Source organism: Arvicanthis niloticus, chromosome 7 (genome assembly GCF_011762505.2).
Source record: "Arvicanthis niloticus isolate mArvNil1 chromosome 7, mArvNil1.pat.X, whole genome shotgun sequence".
Lineage (NCBI taxonomy): Eukaryota > Metazoa > Chordata > Mammalia > Rodentia > Muridae > Arvicanthis > Arvicanthis niloticus.
In genome coordinates, this window is record NC_047664.1 from 8,704,150 (window position 1) to 8,710,188 (window position 6,039).

Sequence of the window (6,039 nt, forward strand, 5' to 3'; positions counted from 1 at the left end):
CGCGCCGGAATTTCCAACGCCCGTGACTGCGCGCGCCGCGGGGGCGGTCTGAGCTGCACGCGGCCTGCTGGCGGGTACACCCCGGCCTCAGCTGAACCACCGCCCAGGGTGTCGTACCAAGTGACCTGGCAGGGCGAGCCTCTGAGCTGCAACTAGGTCCCAGGCTGTCTGGAGAAAGAGGCCGAGGGCGAATATGCTAGGCCAGATTGCTGAGCGGATAAGCTCAGGATGGCGTGGGGGAGGCTCCTGGGATCGGTCTCTGGGGTCGGTCGGGTGCTTCCCGAAGCATCCGCTGTAACCCAAGAGGTGAATGAGCCCTGAGAAGACTGTGACCAAAGGCTCAGGCAGCAGAGTGGCTAGCTTGTTGAGATCGCTGAGTGCTTAGGTGAAATTTCAGTATTTAGGAAATTAGATATAAAAAACACAGGGTTTGCCTGGGAGTAGTGGCATATGAAGGAGTTTCTCTATGAGTTCGAGACCAGCTTAGTCTAATAGTCCCAGGAGAGCCTAGGCTATATAATAGACCCTGTCAAAAAAGGGGGTAGGGTGGGGGACGCAGCCCCACTTGTTGGTGTACCCCTTGTGATCTCTGTCTTGGAGACCAGAAGGATCAAGAGATAACAGTTAATCCTTGGCTGCAGAGTGATTTCAAAGCCAGCCCAGACTACTGATATACTCTGTCTCACAAAAAGAAAAGAAATTAAGCCGGGCAGTGGTGGCACATGGCTTTAGTCCCAGCACTTGGGAGTCAGAGGCAGGTGGATTTCTGAGTTTGAGGCCAGCCTGGTGAGTTCCAGGACAGCCAGGGCTACACAGAGAAACTCTTGTCTCGAAAAACCAAAAACAAAAAAGAAATTAGAGATTTGGTTAGCCCTTTTTTAAATCAGTGATAATTGACCATCCTATAGATAATATAACCACAGCAGTCCACTATCCACTATATGCAGCAAACCCCTTCAGAGATGACAGTCCCTTGAAGTTAAGAACTTGAGACGAGTTATATGTTTTCTAATACAGAGATACATTAAAATATATGCCTGGTGAGACAGCATCTCTATATAACCCAGCCTGCCCTATCGCACCTAATCTCCTGCCTTAGCTTCCCCAGAGCTTGGATTATAGGCTTAGGCTGCTGAGCCCAGCTCTATTATATTTAAAGCAATACCATCTGAATACCAGGAGACGTCCAGTAATGCCAGTAGAAAGCAAGATTTATAGCTGTTTGGCTCCACCTAACTGCTCTGTCCTCCCTCCTGTTCCTCTGGATGGCCTCTCAGACCTCTTCTTCTAATATCTGGACACCCCAAGGGGAGGACTGTCTCGGCCCGAGCAAAATGTTGAGGCCCGGGCTGCCCCGAGTTTGGCGGCCACTGTATCCCGGCCCAAACTGCCGCCCCGGTCCGTGGGTCGGGGTTCAGCAAGAGAGAGAATGAGGACGTACTTGAAGAATGGAGACCAGACAGAGTGTGATTCGTCCCGTTTATTCTTCAGTCTCTCTTCCTGGTCCAAATCCCAAGTCTAGCTGTACACTCTAAAGAGTCTCCCTAAAGAGTATATCTCTCTGCCTTCTGCCTCTGCCTTTTATATGTCTCACTTCTAAGCCACGCCTCTAAGTTACACCTTTAATCATGCCCTTAGGTCTTGTCTCTAAATCTGATCTCTAAGTCACACCTTTAAGTCACACACCTTTAATCTCACACACCTTTAATCTCACACACCCAAGGAAAGTCCTGGGTATCCAAAGCAAGATGTTATCAGAGTGTGCTCAGCTGTTGTAGGCTATTGTAATACAAGTCTCATGTCAGGGTATATGGCTCAAGATGGCTGCAAAGCTGATAGCCGCTTTCTGCTAAAAGTTGGCCCCCAACAGAGGGCAAATAAACAGCAATCAGTATGCTTTCCCTCAGAAAGTTTATAATGTATCTCCTCTGACTTCCAAAGCCAGCCATATTGTTTTATAGCAGTCAAGGGAGTCCACGATGTTAAGTCTTTGTGATATCTTAAAAAGAGAGGTCAGGGGTGAGCTAGTTACAAGATTTGGGGGATTTGGTTTATGGCAGGTCTTTCATGGAGGGGACTTGACTGGGACTGAGTGGTGCAACAGTTTAAGATGGGAACGGGAGAGTTTTGAAAGAAGCCTAGGAGAGTTAAATGTTGGATGAGCCCAGGAATCTCACTGAGGAGGTGTCTGTTTACCCTTTTGAGTTTGGTCACTTAAGTATTCTTCACAAAAATAGGCTTTGAGGAAGTTCCTGCCTGACAGTGTGATAAGGTATTTGCAAATTCATCTTCCTGGATGAGAATTTCTTGAAGTTAGTCATGCGTACAAACCAGGTGTGGTGGTGAATGCTTGTCATCATGGCATTCTGCAGGCTGAGACAGGAGAATCTTGAGGTGAGGTCGACCCTTGAGGTTCCAAAGCAGGCAGGCAATCAAGCAAAGAATGAGAGACAGAAGTGGGGAGTGAAAATGACCACATTTTATTATATGTGTGTGTGAAAAAGAAAAAAGGTCATGTTCGTATGCACTGCTGGCTTGTGTTCATGGTAATACAGCGAGGCTGTTTTTAATCCTATTGTATGAGTGTAAACGTGAGTGGGGTCCACTCCCCTAAGGTTTGGTTTATTTTGAAGGGGGTTGTTTTGAGACACCTCTGCAGCCACCCACAACTCAAATTCATGATCATCCTACCTCAGTCTCCCCAATGCTCCACACCCAGCTTCTCTAAGTAGTTTTTGAAACAACATCTGACAATCATTTAATGAATAGGCAAATCATTTTTGTGGATTGTGACCAACAAGTTTCATTACCAGAAGAACAAGAACCTGAATAAGAGAACATCCCCTATAAACAAGAAGGGTAACGGGGAAGCTTGGAGCTTTGGGCTACATTTCAGCAAATCAAAATCAGATACAAGGCATGCCGTTATTTTATGTAGTACTAAGAATGATAAAACCAGGGCTTGGGGACTAGAGATGGCTCAGTGGTAAGAGCAGATTCAATTCCCAGCACCCAAATGAAACAACCATCTATATAGCTCTACTTCCAAGGGATCCAGCACCCTCCTCATGCACATGGTACTATACAGACATACGTGAAGACAAAATACCCATGTACATAAATTTTTTAAATATCTCACCAGCTGGTAGTGGCACAGTCCTTTATTCCCAGCATGTGGGAGGCAGAGGCAAGATCTCTGAGTTTAAGTCCAGTCTGGTCTACAGAGTGAGTTTTGAACAGCCAGTGCTATAGGGTAAGAACCTGCCTCAAAGAAGCAATAAATAAAATCTTATCAAAACGTCTCATTGCTATGTTTTCATTTCAGAGCTGTTAAGATGAAGAACACAGCATTGAATGTTATGTCCAGGTCTCGGGGTCTCCAAGAGATCTCAAAGAATTGCCATATCTGCTGTAGAGAAACATAAGAGCCTTTAATTCAAACCCAGGTTTGGATGGCAAATTTCACGGAGCAAAGTTGCAGCCCCACGTCTAGGGGTTTAGGGAATAAATACAAGAAGGTTACATGGGGGCTTCAGGGTTACACAGTGGATGAGGAAAGCTATAATTTCGCCTGTTTGGGCAATGGACAGGGTCAGCCGGCAGAGTCTCGTGATTGGGAAGGGTGTTCTTTTGGCTTTTATGGTGTTATCAGGGTTAAGTGTTTTTACAAACTGGTCACAGCTGCCTGGGAATGCTTAATTGGCTTGATTTCTCTCCAAAGATGTGTGGTTTTTGCTTTTCCCAAAGCCATAAGCCACCTGTGTTGGGGAATGCCTGTCCATCCATTAGAGAGGGTGCCAGCTCATGGAGGCTGAAAGCTGCATTTGTTTATCTGTTCTCAGACTGATACTGTCATGGGGGGGGGGGGGGGTGTCACATTCAGGGAGTTGCTATTAGAATGAGGATTTGTGGGCTCTCTGCGGGGGGTGGGGGGCATGAGGGGGCTTCTGTACATGGGGGTGAGGGGGAAGTGCTGAGATGAGCACCAGCCACTCAGCTTCTTCAGAAATATAAGGCATTGGATCACCGTGTGAAATTAATTTGGTTTTTGCTCATTATTGCTAGGAGAGTTTGGGTTGTGGAAGTATGCAGGAGAGGCTGAAGATGGCTGAAGGTGGCAGAATTTGAGCATTTTCTGAGATGTGATGACCTGCCTGTACAAGTTGAGCTGTGATGGACCAGTTAACTAAGAGCTCGGGACCTCAGGGAAAGCTCAACTGAAAGAGAGGGCTTTGCCTGGCTCAACCTGGTCAAGTAGTAGCCGGACAAAAGACATTCCCAAATGCAAGAACAGATGTAAAAAGGCCTGAGCCTGCAGACCACACTGGAAAGCTCAAGGACAAGAGGCCTGAGAGAGTTGGTAGCATGTGGCTTTGGTTGTCCTGCCAACAGTTTTAGACATTAGTCATGCTAATGACATCAGGCAAGGAATTTAGGTGATGCAGCTAATTATGGGGGATGTTGGTGATGATGATGGTGACAGTGTGATGAAGACCATAGAACCCAAGGTTTCTGAATGCTTGGCAGTCTCTCTGTTGCTGGGCTCCCTACTGCCTGGGCACACACCTAGTTCTTTGAACTGAGAGGGCTGACGTTAATGACAGCAATGGGAAGGCAGATTGATAAGCAGAAGACAGAAGACCCTGAAAGGGCAGGAGAATCTATTGTTTCTGCCCAACTTTCCTTATTCTGCTAAGGACAGATGCTCAGAAAAGCCACACACCCGAGGTAATGCTCTGCCTTGTGACTTTCCTGGTCATTCCTGTTTTGAAGTCAGGTGAGATAAAGGAGCATAGAGTGAGCAGAGGAGACAGAGGCCCTCATGGCTGTTAAGTCCAAGGGAAGTGTGCTATCTGCCACTGAGTGAGGAGGGAGCTTGCACATCCCAGGGGCCACGTTTTCCAGTAGAACCAGAACTTGAAACACAAATGAGCAACCAACATGCTCTGAGACTCACAAGGCTGAAGTGCACTGTCATGGCGGCTCTTGTTTCTGGTGTTAGCCCAGTAGCAGTCAGGATTACACCTTTAACCAGTCCCCCACCCCCACCCTCTTGAGCTCCTGAGACTCTTGGTAGAGTATGTGTATCAAGAGAAAAGACAATAAAGGAGTGAGTAAGTTTTGTGCAGCTTTTCCACTACCCTGATCAAAACAAAATGTAAAAGTTTGAACTATGAGACAGAAACTGTCATATTGATAAGGACATGGAAAGGATAGGTGCTTAGGTTTGCATGTAGAGTTAATTTCCTACAGCATAACAATAATTAAAGCGGGGACTGGAGAGATGACTCAGCGGTTAAGAGCACTTACTGCTCTTCCAGAGTTCAATTCCCAGCAACCACATAGTGGCTCACAAACATCTGTAATAGAGTCTGGTACCCTCTTCTTGTGTGTCTGAAGACAGCGACAGTGTACTCATATACATAAATAATTCTTTTTTTGGGGGGGGGTTCGAGACAGGGTTTCTCTGTGTAGTCCTCGCTGTCCTGGAACTCACTCTGTAGACCAGGCTAGCCTCGAACTCAGAAATCCGCCTGCCCCTGCTTCCCGAGTGCTGGGATTAAAGGCGTGCGCCACCACCGCCCAGCTACATAAATAATTCTTAAAAAAATAATTAAAGCTTCTTTCTCTAGGATCACATTAACAAATTAAGAAGAGAAGAGCCTTATATTTTATTGCCTTAGTGGCTTTTTTAAAATTGTAAACACTGATCACCATATCCAAGCCTAGCTTTCTTCTTTATGCTATTTGAACAAAGGGCTTCAGAAATTCACCAGCATTGCTAGGAAACCATTCCCCAGCCCCTAGCCTGGCATCTCCCCAGCCCCTGAAGAAGGTGGGTCAAAGAAAGACGCCCCACCTGACTGGTGCTCCCTCACTTTCTGAGCAAGCCAAAAGACTAGCTCTGGACCACAGCCGCCTCTGAGCCAGCTGTTCCACCTGAACCACACTTCTGTAGTAAACATGTTAGGCTTCATTATTCTGAGGGTTAGGTGGGGAGGAACCCAGTTGGTATTTATAACATGGTGGTGGTGGGAG